This window comes from Haliotis rubra, unplaced genomic scaffold (assembly GCF_003918875.1).
Source record: "Haliotis rubra isolate DU_JTF1 unplaced genomic scaffold, ASM391887v1 Scf1791, whole genome shotgun sequence".
NCBI lineage: Eukaryota > Metazoa > Mollusca > Gastropoda > Lepetellida > Haliotidae > Haliotis > Haliotis rubra.
The window spans coordinates 95,097-111,109 of record NW_025765771.1 but is presented as its reverse complement, the minus strand read 5'-3'; the positions used below and the strand labels follow the sequence as shown (position 1 = coordinate 111,109).

At 38.3% G+C, this 16,013-nt stretch overlaps 1 long non-coding RNA gene across 2 annotated transcripts; it reads left to right on the top strand.

Moving 5' to 3' along the window:
• The first annotated feature begins 1,432 nt into the window (after nt 1-1,432).
• LOC124273292 lies at nt 1,433-3,857 on the top strand. Of its 2 annotated transcripts, none has more exons than XR_006897606.1 (3): nt 1,433-1,525; nt 2,291-2,540; nt 3,741-3,857. It is a non-coding gene; the product is annotated as an uncharacterized LOC124273292 (long non-coding RNA). The 2 variants fall into 2 exon arrangements; XR_006897605.1 differs by having other exon boundaries at nt 3,735-3,857.
• Nucleotides 3,858-16,013: the final 12,156 nt, after the last annotated feature.

Here is a 16,013-nt window from a genome sequence, read left to right as displayed (position 1 = left end):
ATGGAAGGTAGGTTTGACAATGCAGTGATGTGAGGTTGGTGTGACATGGAGGTAGAGCTTGACAGTGTAGTGATGTGGGTGGTATGACATGGAGGTGGAGTCTGACAAATGTAGTGGATGTGTGGGCTAGTGTGACATACAAGGTGGGTTTAACTGTTCAGTGATGTGGGGTGAGTACCTTTAGCTACCCGTTAGAAATGTATGCTGAGTGCTGCATTTACCTCTGTTTCCAGCATTTCTATTTATATAATGTGCTGATAGTTGTGATGTAGGGGTGGAGGTGACGTGGAGAGTAGAGTTAAAGACATAGATTTAAGCGATGTAGGGTGGTTGTGACGTGGCAGTAGAGTTAGACATAGTTGTGGGATGCAGGTTGGTGGCAGCTGATAGAGCGCACCAAAACGAGTAGGTGAAATTTTAGTACATTTGCCTGCAGTTGGGTTGAACAACGTCATGATCTGTGGTGATGCTACGCATTGAAAGGTGGGTTTGAGATAGTGTAATGAAAGGATAAGTAGGCCTGGGGTTGTGGCACTTTTAGCTACCCGTAAGAAATGAATGTTGAGGAATATATTAGGATTCCTGTGTGAGTATCTAATCATATAAATTGCTTATTGTTTACAATGTCCCATCTTCCAGATACTCTACGTATCCACCTGGAGCCACCAGGCAATTAATCCTCAACGTCTTTCTCGGTCAGCCAATCAGTGTCAAGTGTGTGGTCGATTACTCCAACTCTCCCGTCACGTCGTTCAGGTGGACACACAGTGGACGTTCCTACAGCGGACAAACCTTCAGTAAAACAATAACATCCAAAGTCTGACTCGGGTACATTGACACGCAGTGTCCAGAGTGCGAGGGCCTCCACTCGAATTCAACGTGTGGTGTAAGCGTTTCACGGCATAAAGTCATTAAAGGTCAAGATATATTATGATCATAACAAAGAATGGATAAATGTATCGGGAAGAGACAGGTAGTGAGGCATGGTGCTGACAAATAAATGAGTGGTGTCATGTTAAATGTGGAATTCAAATCCACGATCATATTTCTCTGGCGAGATCTCAAAGATTACAGCGCCGATGACCACCTGACCAGCTGTACCACCCATTAACGTCATATGCTTCATTATACTATGTTTACATTTTATCGCGACAAATTTGCTCAATCTACATTCTAGTGGCATGTCTATTTGGTCACATGATATTGCTGCGTTGCTAATTACAATTATAGTTGATAAAAAATAAAACATAAATGTCTCCAGACCTCCGGAAGTACATCTGGAACCGAGCAATGACACCATCAATGTTGGTGTCGGTGAAGACCTCCGTGTGCAGTGTGTGTCGTGGATGATGCCAACCCCAGTGTCCACACATTTTAATTGGACACACAACGGACGAACAAGTGCTGGGTCAACCTTCTAAATCCTGCAACGTAACCAAGTCTGACCAAGGACAACTGGCCTGTACTGCTGACAATGGACACATGATGACACCTGGACGGGCAGATGCAACTATAAATGTGACATGTAAGGACAAGTGTTTACTATATATATCATTGCTTCCTTGACTGGTTTGGGGAATTGGTTTTGCGAGGACAGAGGGAGAAAAATTCATGAGTATCGTTCAGTTGTAATTGCACATGTATTGCAAAAGCTGTCTTGAACGTCCTGACGTCACATCAGTTTTAAATATTGAAGGTAACGTTATGTTAGCCCTTGTTCGTTACATCATTTTGTTCAAATATTACATTGACTGGCTTGGTTCCAGTGAAGGTAAACAGGTGAACTCACAATGCTCCTTTTTACTGAAAGATTATGGGATTCCCAATAACTTACTTTCTTAACTCGGTCAGTGATTATCAAATGCAGTTGGTTTTCAATTTGAAATATAATGCATTTGACACAAATAACAAGTTTAGTCTCCAAGATAATTAACTATTTTCAGTAAAACTCTCCATAAGACTGTATGATACAGGAGCGTCATACGACCCTTGCTTAAAGGGAATTTGCTTTCCTCAGAATGCTTGGTAGCATCACTATTTCAATAGTGATTCTTAAACACATTCTCATAATATATGAAATTGTGCAGTTGTACAGTCGACCCTCCATTTGGAAGAAATTTCTAATGGATGTGGTTTTAACACTAACATTTATGCATCATCCGATGGATTCTTTTCACAGGGTATAAATGTCTTATGATATTGTGCATTCTATACTGTGAATGTTTGATGTTGTCGTTATTTTTAAAACCTTGTAAAATATTAACTGGAATCTTGTGTTGTCTGACATAAGATCCACCGGAGATCCACCTGTCAACAAGACAAGATGTCATCAAGTGTCATGGTCGGGCATGTCGTAGAAGTTGAATGTGTCGTTGACGATGCAAACCCTGCCGTCAACTCCTACATATGGCGTCACAACGGCGATATCAGTTACGGACAGACTTTTCTGAAACACGTGTCGTCTTCTGATTCGGGTAACCTATCGTGCTCTGCTACCAATAGACAAGGGACATCAACTGTTCAAACAAGCATCACAGTCTGTGAGTAGCCCCAATACCGCTGACATGTTTATGCCAATAGTTGACGAAAGCAGATTTTGTGGTTAATGTTTTGCTTGATGGCTGGAAAAACTTATCACCTATGTTAAAACAGAGTATAGTCCCTTAGAAGAAATATCAAATATATATTCGTAAGAATATATACGTAAATACAGTTCGCTCTACCTCCGTGCATAGTGCAATAAAACACACTTTCGCCCTGAACTATTATACTTAAACGTTAACGTTATATTAGTTCAGGGTGAAAGTGTCGTAACTACTAATATACATGATGGTACAGAGAACTGAATTTCTTTCTAGGATGACAAATTTAAATACTTCATTAGACTAACTACGATTAATCTAAGGAGGAAAACAAACGACGGTGTCGGTGATTTAAATTAAGACTCGCTTAACTGACGTGCTGTTCTATTGATTTGTCTGCCCCTACATTAAGACGAACGTTACCAGAAAAAACAAATGATAAATAGTTTGATGACTGGTTTACTTTCGGTTTAAATTACTCTATATTACATATGATTAACGTAAATATGAACGTCGCTTTTCTACTACCAACGTAAGTTTAGATCAATTACATCCATATTAAGCTTACAAGTCATGCGACATTATACGGATGCATTTTGGGTCGCCAATGTAAACACAGTAGGAATGTAAACACATTGGGAATGTGGGAATGTAAACGACGCGTGAAGCAAACTGCAAAACCAAGAAACGGGATGCAACGGGTAGTTTACTGAAGGAGGCTGGCTGTACGAGGCGATGACCACTGACATCCATCGTTATGTCGGTTACATTGTGGCGTAATGCAAAATTGTTCGATTACGAGGGGGCAGACTATAATGGCGATGTAACGTCAATACATTATGACGTAATGCAAAAGTGTACATCACCGTCTGATAATGTACTGTGCGTCTTTGATCTTTCACCGAAGCATCTAAGAATGTACAATATAAGCATGTGTAAAAATCATAAATGTCCCTTGACCCGCCAGAGGTACATCTGGAACCAATCAATGGCACTGTGGTTGTCGTGGTCGGTGAAGACTGTGCGTACACTGTGTAGAACACGTCAACCCTTGTAAAAACATCGGAGGCAAATCTTCTCCTTACATCTTCCAAATAGAGTGCATTCATTTCTTAATTGTGGTAATCTGTTCTTTCTGTTCTGCCGCCACAGTGCAAGCTGTCTCTTTGATCGGGGACAATGGCACTACAAGCAACAATACAGTGATTGCCATAGCAACAGGATCTGTTGGCCTGGTCATCATCATCATCCTCATCATCATCATCATCTATCAGGACTGCAGTAAGTGTATTTGATGGTATAACTTGATAGACTGTTACAAAACGTAATAGTCACATCGGCAATATTTGTGGTATAAAAGTTATAAATTAACAATCACAATTATGATAAAACATGCACGAAGGCTGGACATCACATGAATAAATTTAACTTACTATTTTTACCTTAAACGACAAATTGAATACAATATAATATCCGGCTAACAACTATACTACTAGGGACCATGGGGACTTACAGTACATTGCTTCCTGCAGGGCTAGCTGGTTACTTCTCCCTTCAAATGACTGTAAACATCTCTATTTTAAAAATAGAATTTCTACGATTAAAAATGGAAAGTTTCAATTTACTCTGAATATGACATTGACTAACTGCCTTTTATGATTTCAGCTATTATAATACGTATAACATCCGAGTACAAATGAGGTAGGTGTAAATAGTTTACTGATGGAATGTGTAATCAATGGGTTGGCTAATTTTACTGATGGAATTGTGTAATCAATAGTTAGCTCATAGTAACTGGTAATACTTAGCTATGGTGATAATAATCTGAAAACGGAACATGAAGTGGAGCCAGATTGCCCTTTCTGCTTTCTATTCCCCACTAAAATTAAAGTTACGGACCCACATTTGTTTATTTTACCGATGTATTTAATATTACATTTTAAAAAGCTATCTAAAAATGCATTTTTTATAAATCACAATAGCTTACTTGTCAGTTCGTAGAAATCTTTGTCTGTTGTACAGTTATAAAACTTACTGAACATATGTAAGGTGGCAGCTAGGATAAGGGATCACTGAAGAGCTTCCAATCATACGTTTCGGTGCACATGCTTGATAACGGTGTTAATATCTACACCTCGCATGCATGACCATAGAGAAATAGTCAATCCATTTAACTTGTCCCTCTTAAAACTCACAAAGGGTAATGCAGATTAACGAACCATATTTTTAAGGATATATATATATCCTAATCTCTGATAAACGAAGCAGAGATTACATGGTTTTATCACATACAAATATTCCCATTTGATTTTGCATGTCGTACTAGAACTGCACAGACGCCCAGGGCAGATGATGGGGAAGCCAACATATTTACGAGACCGTGGAACGGCCAAGTGGAGGTATAGCACCATTATTAGTAGGTCATGCCTACCATTACTGAGAATGCCGGGTGTCATCACTGAATTTCAGTGATACAGTCCATATAATCTTCACCCCGCTATTTTGCAAAATACACAATGCAGTTTGTTTCGAAGATGGTTGTTAAAAGCCAAATTTAGGGAAGACTTTTTGCAGACAGAAGAATATATGTCAGCTTTGGGAATTACATTTTGTCTGGTATTTTTTACCTTGGCAACTGAGTTTGTTATATGTTCCAGGTGCTTAGAAATTACCTACTGTGACTTCGGAATGATTCCGCAAGGAAAAGTAATGAACATTGCTTTGTAAATGTGCAGCGTTTTACGTCGCATCTGCAAAACGATCAGCTAATTAACAGGTAGGCACAACATTAAATGAACATGAAAGCAATACATCAAACCTTATATGACATTTCCAATCCCATCTAAATCGTTGGATGCAGATCTCCTACAGCAGTAGCTGGATTAACCAGTCTTAAAGAGTTGCAGAGCCTATGAATTCTACTTCCCGTGAAAGAACCGGGTTAGAATTGATCTTCAGCAATCGTCATAAAAGGGCGACTACGAAGTAAAACTCGTTCATTATGACAGGACTTACGTGTCACATCACGGTACAGCAATGTTAAGCATTCCCAACTCCTTGCCAGAGTCATTACTATTCCCTATTAAAGGCTGGCATCATACCAAATTAAATACTCTTTTTGAAGCTTGAATCCTTTTACAGGTATTGAACTACGACTTAATGAAGTTCAAGGAATCTGTACGCTATAACCTTGTTTTCAGATATTTATGTGTCCCAATTTCTGTTTCTCCTACCTGGCATTTTGGGGTTCACAAGATATACATGAGTTATTCTGCCAAATCAAGCATTCTATCCAAGATCCTATAAAAAGTTTATTCTGAATAGCACAATGTTCCAGATGCCGATCCTGCTCATATCTATGGCAACCTTGCATTTGACGATGAAGAAAACACACAACAAGAAACAGGTAAACTGTTGCTGGTTTGTGACACGAATCAGATATTAAAGTTAATTGCGGTCCTTCTTTCATGAGGCTGTTCGGAGTATTAACCATATATTAGTGTTAATAGGGAGGCCTATATCAGTTAATCAAATTTCAAGACAAGACAAGCAGAATGATGGAGAGAAAGGCCCCTCATGACGATACGCGAATTCTGCAATTATCATAACAACTTAAAGTTAGTTTGAGTTTGCGTGTGTCTAATCATAAAAGGTATCATAGGTGTATCACAAAAAAGATACGATCAGACCTTCGTGTTAAGCTTCCGGGCGACCATCAGCTGAACATCATGGCGTCCAATGTTATGCTGGGGCTCTCGTTAGAGAAAAACAATCAACCCCGACACCTTCCAGGAAAATGTTTCTTCTGTGCCACGACATGATACACACTGGATGACGCAGCTCTACATCCACATGTATTATAATATATTAATAACTTTCTTCACTGTGGGGTAAATCTGTAAAGATCCATGGTTGTCGATAGAGGCGACTAACGGGGTCAGGATGTCGTGCTGTCTGTTTTGCTTGACACATGTCATCGCATTCCAATTACTTAGATCGACGCTGGTGCCTTTGATCCCTGGCTTGTCTGGCCAGGACTCGATTACAAATCCATTTAGCTGAATATTGATGAGTACGTTTAACAACAGCAGCAGCAACAACAAAACAACAACAACAACAAGAGACTGTTGGGTCACACCTCGAATGACCTTCTTTGCCTCTATCACCCGAAATGCTCAATCACACTTTGATATAGGCTAAAACTGGTTTTGGCCTGAAATTGAGACGCCCACAGTGTCAGCCAACCTAGTGTCTAAAAAAGATGATACACAAAAATCATGTATTGGGCAAGCATTTTAATTTTGAATCACAGTGTATGCTGAAATTTTGTATGTTCACAGGAACTGCTTCGGGCCAATCCTACAGTGACATCCAGCTTGAAATGAGCGAGAACATACGAAAACAAAGAGGTACTAAGACGTTGATAAAGACACCACATAACTGTGCGGAGTCGTACAAAATGCACATTGACTTTGTAGGGTGCATATTTACTCAACACAGCTATGGCGCTTTACCATCTGATCTGGTTGGGGCGGCGGGGTAGCCTTGTGATTAAAGCATTCGCATAGGGCTGAATTCGATTCCCACATGGGTTACAATGTGTGAAGTCTATTTCTGGTATCCCCATATGATATTGGTGGAATATTGCTAGAAGCGAAATTAAACTGAACTAACTTCCCTCACTCTCCCCGGTTTTCATGATATCAGTGATGAGAACTGGTGGCCCAGAAGTCTAAAGAAACACACAGCTGCCTCAGTCCGCGGGTTGAGTTCTAATTTACTATAAATGATGGTTCATGGTTCATAGTAATATAGAGTTCAATAATGTACAACATTAAAACTGCCTGTGCAGCAAGGCTATAGACCGTCAAGTTCCAGATATGTCCAAGATGTCATCCTCCGCATCTCGACATCCTCTGCATCTCGACACCCTGTCAGGGATTGTGTGTTTCTAAATGATGTTCACAGATGTAGCAATACACGATGGTTTGAATCTCACTTCTCACACTCAGCTGTTGTTGAACTGACGTGAACTGTTTATGTGCGCACACTCTTTGTCAATAACCTTCTCGGTAGATGCTGTTCTAGACTCTTTCATGTTAATTTATGTGACATAGTGTCCTGTTTATCAGCGGTACATGGTCCTGTTTAACAGTTCTATATAAGTCCTGTTTATCAGTGGTACATGGTCCTGTTTAACAGTTCTATATAAGTCTCGTGCATCAGTGGTACATGGTCCTGTTTAACAGTTCTATATAAGTCCTGTTTATCAGCGGTACATGGTCCTGTTTAACAGTTCTATATAAGTCCTGTTTATCAGTGGTACATGGTCCTGTTTAACAGTTCTATATAAGTCCTGTTTATCAGTGGTACATGGTCCTGTTTAACAGTTCTATATAAGTCCTGTTTATCAGTGGTACATGGTCCTGTTTAACAGTTCTATATAAGTCCTGTTTTTATCAGTGGTACATGGTCCTGTTTAACAGTTCTATATAAGTCCTGTTTATCAGTGGTACATGGTCCTGTTTAACAGTTCTATATAAGTCCTGTTTATCAGTGGTACATGGTCCTGTTTAACAGTTCTATATAAGTCCTGTTTATCAGCGGTACATGGTCCTGTTTAACAGTTCTATATAAGTCCTGTTTATCAGCGGTACATGGTCCTGTTTAACAGTTCTATATAAGTCCTGTTTATCAGTGGTACATGGTCCTGTTTAACAGTTCTATATAAGTCCTGTTTATCAGTGGTACATGGTCCTGTTTAACAGTTCTATATAAGTCCTGTTTATCAGTGGTACATGGTCCTGTTTAACAGTTCTATATATAAGTCCTGTTTATCAGTGGTACATGGTCCTGTTTAACAGTTCTATATAAGTCCTGTTTATCAGTGGTACATGGTCCTGTTTAACAGTTCTATATAAGTCCTGTTTATCAGTGGTACATGGTCCTGTTTAACAGTTCTATATAAGTCCTGTTTATCAGTGGTACATGGTCCTGTTTAACAGTTCTATATAAGTCCTGTTTATCAGCGGTACATGGTCCTGTTTAACAGTTCTATATAAGTCCTGTTTATCAGTGGTACATGGTCCTGTTTAACAGTTCTATATAAGTCCTGTTTATCAGTGGTACATGGTCCTGTTTAACAGTTCTATATAAGTCCTGTTTATCAGCGGTACATGGTCCTGTTCCTTTAACAGTTCTATATAAGTCCTGTTTATCAGTGGTACATGGTCCTGTTTAACAGTTCTATATAAGTCCTGTTTATCAGTGGTACATGGTCCTGTTTAACAGTTCTATATAAGTCCTGTTTATCAGTGGTACATGGTCCTGTTTAACAGTTCTATATAAGTCCTGTTTATCAGCGGTACATGGTCCTGTTTAACAGTTCTATATATAAGTCCTGTTTATCAGTGGTACATGGTCCTGTTTAACAGTTCTATATAAGTCTCGTGCATCAGTGGTACATGGTCCTGTTTAACAGTTCTATATAAGTCCTGTTTATCAGTTGGTACATGGTCCTGTTTAACAGTTCTATATAAGTCCTGTTTATCAGCGGTACATGGTCCTGTTTAACAGTTCTATATAAGTCCTGTTTATCAGCGGTACATGGTCCTGTTTAACAGTTCTATATAAGTCTCGTGCATCAGTGGTACATGGTCCTGTTTAACAGTTCTATATAAGTCCTGTTTAACAGTGGTACATGGTCCTGTTTAACAGTTCTATATAAGTCCTGTTTATCAGTGGTACATGGTCCTGTTTAACAGTTCTATATAAGTCCTGTTTATCAGTGGTACATGGTCCTGTTTAACAGTTCTATATAAGTCCTGTTTATCAGCGGTACATGGTCCTGTTTAACAGTTCTATATAAGTCCTGTTTATCAGTGGTACATGGTCCTGTTTAACAGCTCTATATATGTTCCTGTTTATCAGTGGTACATGATCCTGTTTAACAGTTCTATATAAGTCCTGTTTATCAGTGGTACATGGTCCTGTTTAACAGTTCTATATAAGTCCTGTTTATCAGCGGTACATGGTCCTGTTTAACAGTTCTATATAAGTCCTGTTTATCAGCGGTACATGGTCCTGTTTAACAGTTCTATATAAGTCCTGTTTATCAGTGGTACATGGTCCTGTTTAACAGTTCTATATAAGTCCTGTTTATCAGTTATACATGGTCCTGTTTAACAGTTCTATATAAGTCCTGTTTATCAGCGGTACATGGTCCTGTTTAACAGTTCTATATAAGTCCTGTTTATCAGCGGTACATGGTCCTGTTTAACAGTTCTATATAAGTCCTGTTTATCAGTGGTACATGGTCCTGTTTAACAGTTCTATATAAGTCCTGTTTATCAGTGGTACATGGTCCTGTTTAACAGTTCTATATAAGTCCTGTTTATCAGCGGTACATGGTCCTGTTTAACAGTTCTATATAAGTCCTGTTTATCAGTGGTACATGGTCCTGTTTAACAGTTCTATATAAGTCCTGTTTATCAGTGGTACATGGTCCTGTTTAACAGTTCTATATAAGTCCTGTTTATCAGTGGTACATGGTCCTGTTTAACAGTTCTATATAAGTCCTGTTTATCAGCGGTACATGGTCCTGTTTAACAGTTCTATATAAGTCCTGTTTATCAGTGGTACATGGTCCTGTTTAACAGTTCTATATAAGTCTCGTTTATCAGTGGTACATGGTCCTGTTTAACAGTTCTATATATAAGTCCTGTTTATCAGTGGTACATGGTCCTGTTTAACAGTTCTATATAAGTCCTGTTTATCAGTGGTACATGGTCCTGTTTAACAGTTCTATATAAGTCCTGTTTATCAGTGGTACATGGTCCTGTTTAACAGTTCTATATAAGTCCTGTTTATCAGTGGTACATGGTCCTGTTTAACAGTTCTATATAAGTCCTGTTTATCAGTGGTACATGGTCCTGTTTAACAGTTCTATATAAGTCCTGTTTATCAGCGGTACATGGTCCTGTTTAACAGTTCTATATAAGTCCTGTTTATCAGTGGTACATGGTCCTGTTTAACAGTTCTATATAAGTCCTGTTTATCAGTGGTACATGGTCCTGTTTAACAGTTCTATATAAGTCCTGTTTATCAGCGGTACATGGTCCTGTTTAACAGTTCTATATAAGTCCTGTTTATCAGTGATACATGGTCCTGTTTAACAGCTCTATATATGTTCTGTTTATCAGTGGTACATGATCCTGTTTGACAGTTCTATATAAGTCCTGTTTATCAGTGGTACATGGTCCTGTTTAACAGTTCTATATAAGTCCTGTTTATCAGCGGTACATGGTCCTGTTTAACAGTTCTATATAAGTCCTGTTTATCAGCGGTACATGGTCCTGTTTAACAGTTCTATATAAGTCCTGTTTATCAGTGGTACATGGTCCTGTTTAACAGTTCTATATAAGTCTCGTGCATCAGTGGTACATGGTCCTGTTTAACAGTTCTATATAAGTCCTGTTTATCAGCGGTACATGGTCCTGTTTAACAGTTCTATATAAGTCCTGTTTATCAGTGGTACATGGTCCTGTTTAACAGTTCTATATAAGTCCTGTTTATCAGTGGTACATGGTCCTGTTTAACAGTTCTATATAAGTCCTGTTTATCAGTGGTACATGGTCCTGTTTAACAGTTCTATATAAGTCCTGTTTATCAGCGGTACATGGTCCTGTTTAACAGTTCTATATAAGTCCTGTTTATCAGCGGTACATGGTCCTGTTTAACAGTTCTATATAAGTCCTGTTTATCAGCGGTACATGGTCCTGTTTAACAGTTCTATATAAGTCCTGTTTATCAGTGGTACATGGTCCTGTTTAACAGTTCTATATAAGTCCTGTTTATCAGTGGTACATGGTCCTGTTTAACAGTTCTATATAAGTCCTGTTTATCAGCGGTACATGGTCCTGTTTAACAGTTCTATATAAGTCCTGTTTATCAGTGGTACATGGTCCTGTTTAACAGTTCTATATAAGTCCTGTTTATCAGTGGTACATGGTCCTGTTTAACAGTTCTATATAAGTCCTGTTTATCAGTGGTACATGGTCCTGTTTAACAGTTCTATATAAGTCCTGTTTATCAGCGGTACATGGTCCTGTTTAACAGTTCTATATAAGTCCTGTTTATCAGTGATACATGGTCCTGTTTAACAGCTCTATATATGTTCTGTTTATCAGTGGTACATGATCCTGTTTGACAGTTCTATATAAGTCCTGTTTATCAGTGGTACATGGTCCTGTTTAACAGTTCTATATAAGTCCTGTTTATCAGCGGTACATGGTCCTGTTTAACAGTTCTATATAAGTCCTGTTTATCAGTGGTACATGGTCCTGTTTAACAGTTCTATATAAGTCCTGTTTATCAGTGGTACATGGTCCTGTTTAACAGTTCTATATAAGTCCTGTTTATCAGTGGTACATGGTCCTGTTTAACAGTTCTATATAAGTCCTGTTTATCAGCGGTACATGGTCCTGTTTAACAGTTCTATATAAGTCCTGTTTATCAGTGGTACATGGTCCTGTTTAACAGTTCTATATAAGTCTGTTTATCAGTGGTACATGGTCCTGTTTAACAGTTCTATATAAGTCCTGTTTATCAGTGGTACATGGTCCTGTTTAACAGTTCTATATAAGTCCTGTTTATCAGTGGTACATGGTCCTGTTTAACAGTTCTATATAAGTCCTGTTTATCAGCGGTACATGGTCCTGTTTAACAGTTCTATATAAGTCCTGTTTATCAGCGGTACATGGTCCTGTTTAACAGTTCTATATAAGTCCTGTTTATCAGTGGTACATGGTCCTGTTTAACAGTTCTATATAAGTCCTGTTTATCAGTGGTACATGGTCCTGTTTAACAGTTCTATATAAGTCCTGTTTATCAGCGGTACATGGTCCTGTTTAACAGTTCTATATAAGTCCTGTTTATCAGTGGTACATGGTCCTGTTTAACAGTTCTATATAAGTCCTGTTTATCAGTGGTACATGGTCCTGTTTAACAGTTCTATATAAGTCCTGTTTATCAGTGGTACATGGTCCTGTTTAACAGTTCTATATAAGTCCTGTTTATCAGTGGTACATGGTCCTGTTTAACAGTTCTATATAAGTCCTGTTTATCAGCGGTACATGGTCCTGTTTAACAGTTCTATATAAGTCCTGTTTATCAGTGGTACATGGTCCTGTTTAACAGTTCTATATAAGTCCTGTTTATCAGTGGTACATGGTCCTGTTTAACAGTTCTATATAAGTCCTGTTTATCAGTGGTACATGGTCCTGTTTAACAGTTCTATATAAGTCCTGTTTATCAGCGGTACATGGTCCTGTTTAACAGTTCTATATAAGTCCTGTTTATCAGCGGTACATGGTCCTGTTTAACAGTTCTATATAAGTCCTGTTTATCAGTGGTACATGGTCCTGTTTAACAGTTCTATATAAGTCCTGTTTATCAGTGGTACATGGTCCTGTTTAACAGTTCTATATAAGTCCTGTTTATCAGTGGTACATGGTCCTGTTTAACAGTTCTATATAAGTCCTGTTTATCAGTGGTACATGGTCCTGTTTAACAGTTCTATATAAGTCCTGTTTAGCAGCGGTACATGGTCCTGTTTAACAGTTCTATATAAGTCCTGTTTATCAGTGGTACATGGTCCTGTTTAACAGTTCTATATAAGTCCTGTTTATCAGCGGTACATGGTCCTGTTTAACAGTTCTATATAAGTCCTGTTTATCAGTGGTACATGGTCCTGTTTAACAGTTCTATATAAGTCCTGTTTATCAGCGGTACATGGTCCTGTTTAACAGTTCTATATAAGTCCTGTTTATCAGCGGTACATGGTCCTGTTTAACAGTTCTATATAAGTCCTGTTTATCAGTGGTACATGGTCCTGTTTAACAGTTCTATATAAGTCCTGTTTATCAGCGGTACATGGTCCTGTTTAACAGTTCTATATAAGTCCTGTTTATCATATGGTCCTGTCCTATATAAAGTCCTGTTTATCAGCGGTACATGGTCCTGTTTAACAGTTCTATATAAGTCCTGTTTATCAGCGGTACATGGTCCTGTTTAACAGTTCTATATAAGTCCTGTTTATCAGTGGTACATGGTCCTGTTTAACAGTTCTATATAAGTCCTGTTTATCAGTGGTACATGGTCCTGTTTAACAGTTCTATATAAGTCCTGTTTATCAGTGGTACATGGTCCTGTTTAACAGTTCTATATAAGTCCTGTTTATCAGCGGTACATGGTCCTGTTTAACAGTTCTATATAAGTCCTGTTTATCAGCGGTACATGGTCCTGTTTAACAGTTCTATATAAGTCCTGTTTATCAGTGGTACATGGTCCTGTTTAACAGTTCTATATAAGTCCTGTTTATCAGTGGTACATGGTCCTGTTTAACAGTTCTATATAAGTCCTGTCCTGTTTATCAGTGGTACATGGTCCTGTTTAACAGTTCTATATAAGTCCTGTTTATCAGTGGTACATGGTCCTGTTTAACAGTTCTATATAAGTCCTGTTTATCAGTGGTACATGGTCCTGTTTAACAGTTCTATATAAGTCCTGTTTATCAGTGGTACATGGTCCTGTTTAACAGTTCTATATAAGTCCTGTTTATCAGTGGTACATGGTCCTGTTTAACAGTTCTATATAAGTCCTGTTTATCAGTGGTACATGGTCCTGTTTAACAGTTCTATATAAGTCCTGTTTATCAGCGGTACATGGTCCTGTTTAACAGTTCTATATAAGTCCTGTTTATCAGTGGTACATGGTCCTGTTTAACAGTTCTATATAAGTCCTGTTTATCAGCGGTACATGGTCCTGTTTAACAGTTCTATATAAGTCCTGTTTATCAGTGGTACATGGTCCTGTTTAACAGTTCTATATAAGTCCTGTTTATCAGTGGTACATGGTCCTGTTTAACAGTTCTATATAAGTCCTGTTTATCAGCGGTACATGGTCCTGTTTAACAGTTCTATATAAGTCCTGTTTATCAGTGGTACATGGTCCTGTTTAACAGTTCTATATAAGTCCTGTTTATCAGTGGTACATGGTCCTGTTTAACAGTTCTATATAAGTCCTGTTTAGCAGTGGTACATGGTCCTGTTTAACAGTTCTATATAAGTCCTGTTTATCAGCGGTACATGGTCCTGTTTAACAGTTCTATATAAGTCCTGTTTATCAGCGGTACATGGTCCTGTTTAACAGTTCTATATAAGTCCTGTTTATCAGCGGTACATGGTCCTGTTTAACAGTTCTATATATGTTCTGTTTATCAGCGGTACATGGTCCTGTTTAAAAGTTCTATATAAGTCCTGTTTATCAGCGGTACATGGTCCTGTTTAACAGTTCTATATAAGTCCTGTTTATCAGCGGTACATGGTCCTGTTTAACAGTTCTATATAAGTCCTGTTTATCAGCGGTACATGGTCCTGTTTAACAGTTCTATATAAGTCCTGTTTATCAGTGGTACATGGTCCTGTTTAACAGTTCTATATAAGTCCTGTTTATCAGTGGTACATGGTCCTGTTTAACAGTTCTATATAAGTCCTGTTTATCAGTTTAACAGTGGTACATGGTCCTGTTTAACAGTTCTATATAAGTCCTGTTTATCAGTGGTACATGGTCCTGTTTAACAGTTCTATATAAGTCCTGTTTATCAGTGGTACATGGTCCTGTTTAACAGTTCTATATAAGTCCTGTTTATACAAGGTGGTACATGTCCTGTTTAACAGTTCTATATAAGTCCTGTTTATCAGCGGTACATGGTCCTGTTTAACAGTTCTATATAAGTCCTGTTTATCAGCGGTACATGGTCCTGTTTAACAGTTCTATATAAGTCCTGTTTATCAGTGGTACATGGTCCTGTTTAACAGTTCTATATAAGTCCTGTTTATCAGTGGTACATGGTCCTGTTTAACAGTTCTATATAAGTCCTGTTTATCAGCGGTACATGGTCCTGTTTAACAGTTCTATATAAGTCCTGTTTATCAGCGGTACATGGTCCTGTTTAACAGTTCTATATAAGTCTCTGTTTATCAGTGGTACATGGTCCTGTTTAACAGTTCTATATAAGTCCTGTTTATCAGTGGTACATGGTCCTGTTTAACAGTTCTATATAAGTCCTGTTTATCAGTGGTACATGGTCCTGTTTAACAGTTCTATATAAGTCCTGTTTATCAGCGGTACATGGTCCTGTTTAACAGTTCTATATAAGTCCTGTTTATCAGTGGTACATGGTCCTGTTTAACAGTTCTATATAAGTCCTGTTTATCAGCGGTACATGGTCCTGTTTAACAGTTCTATATAAGTCCTGTTTATCAGTGGTACATGGTCCTGTTTAACAGTTCTATATAAGTCCTGTTTATCAGTGGTACATGGTCCTGTTTAACAGTTCTATATAAGTCCTGTTTATCAGTGGTACATGGT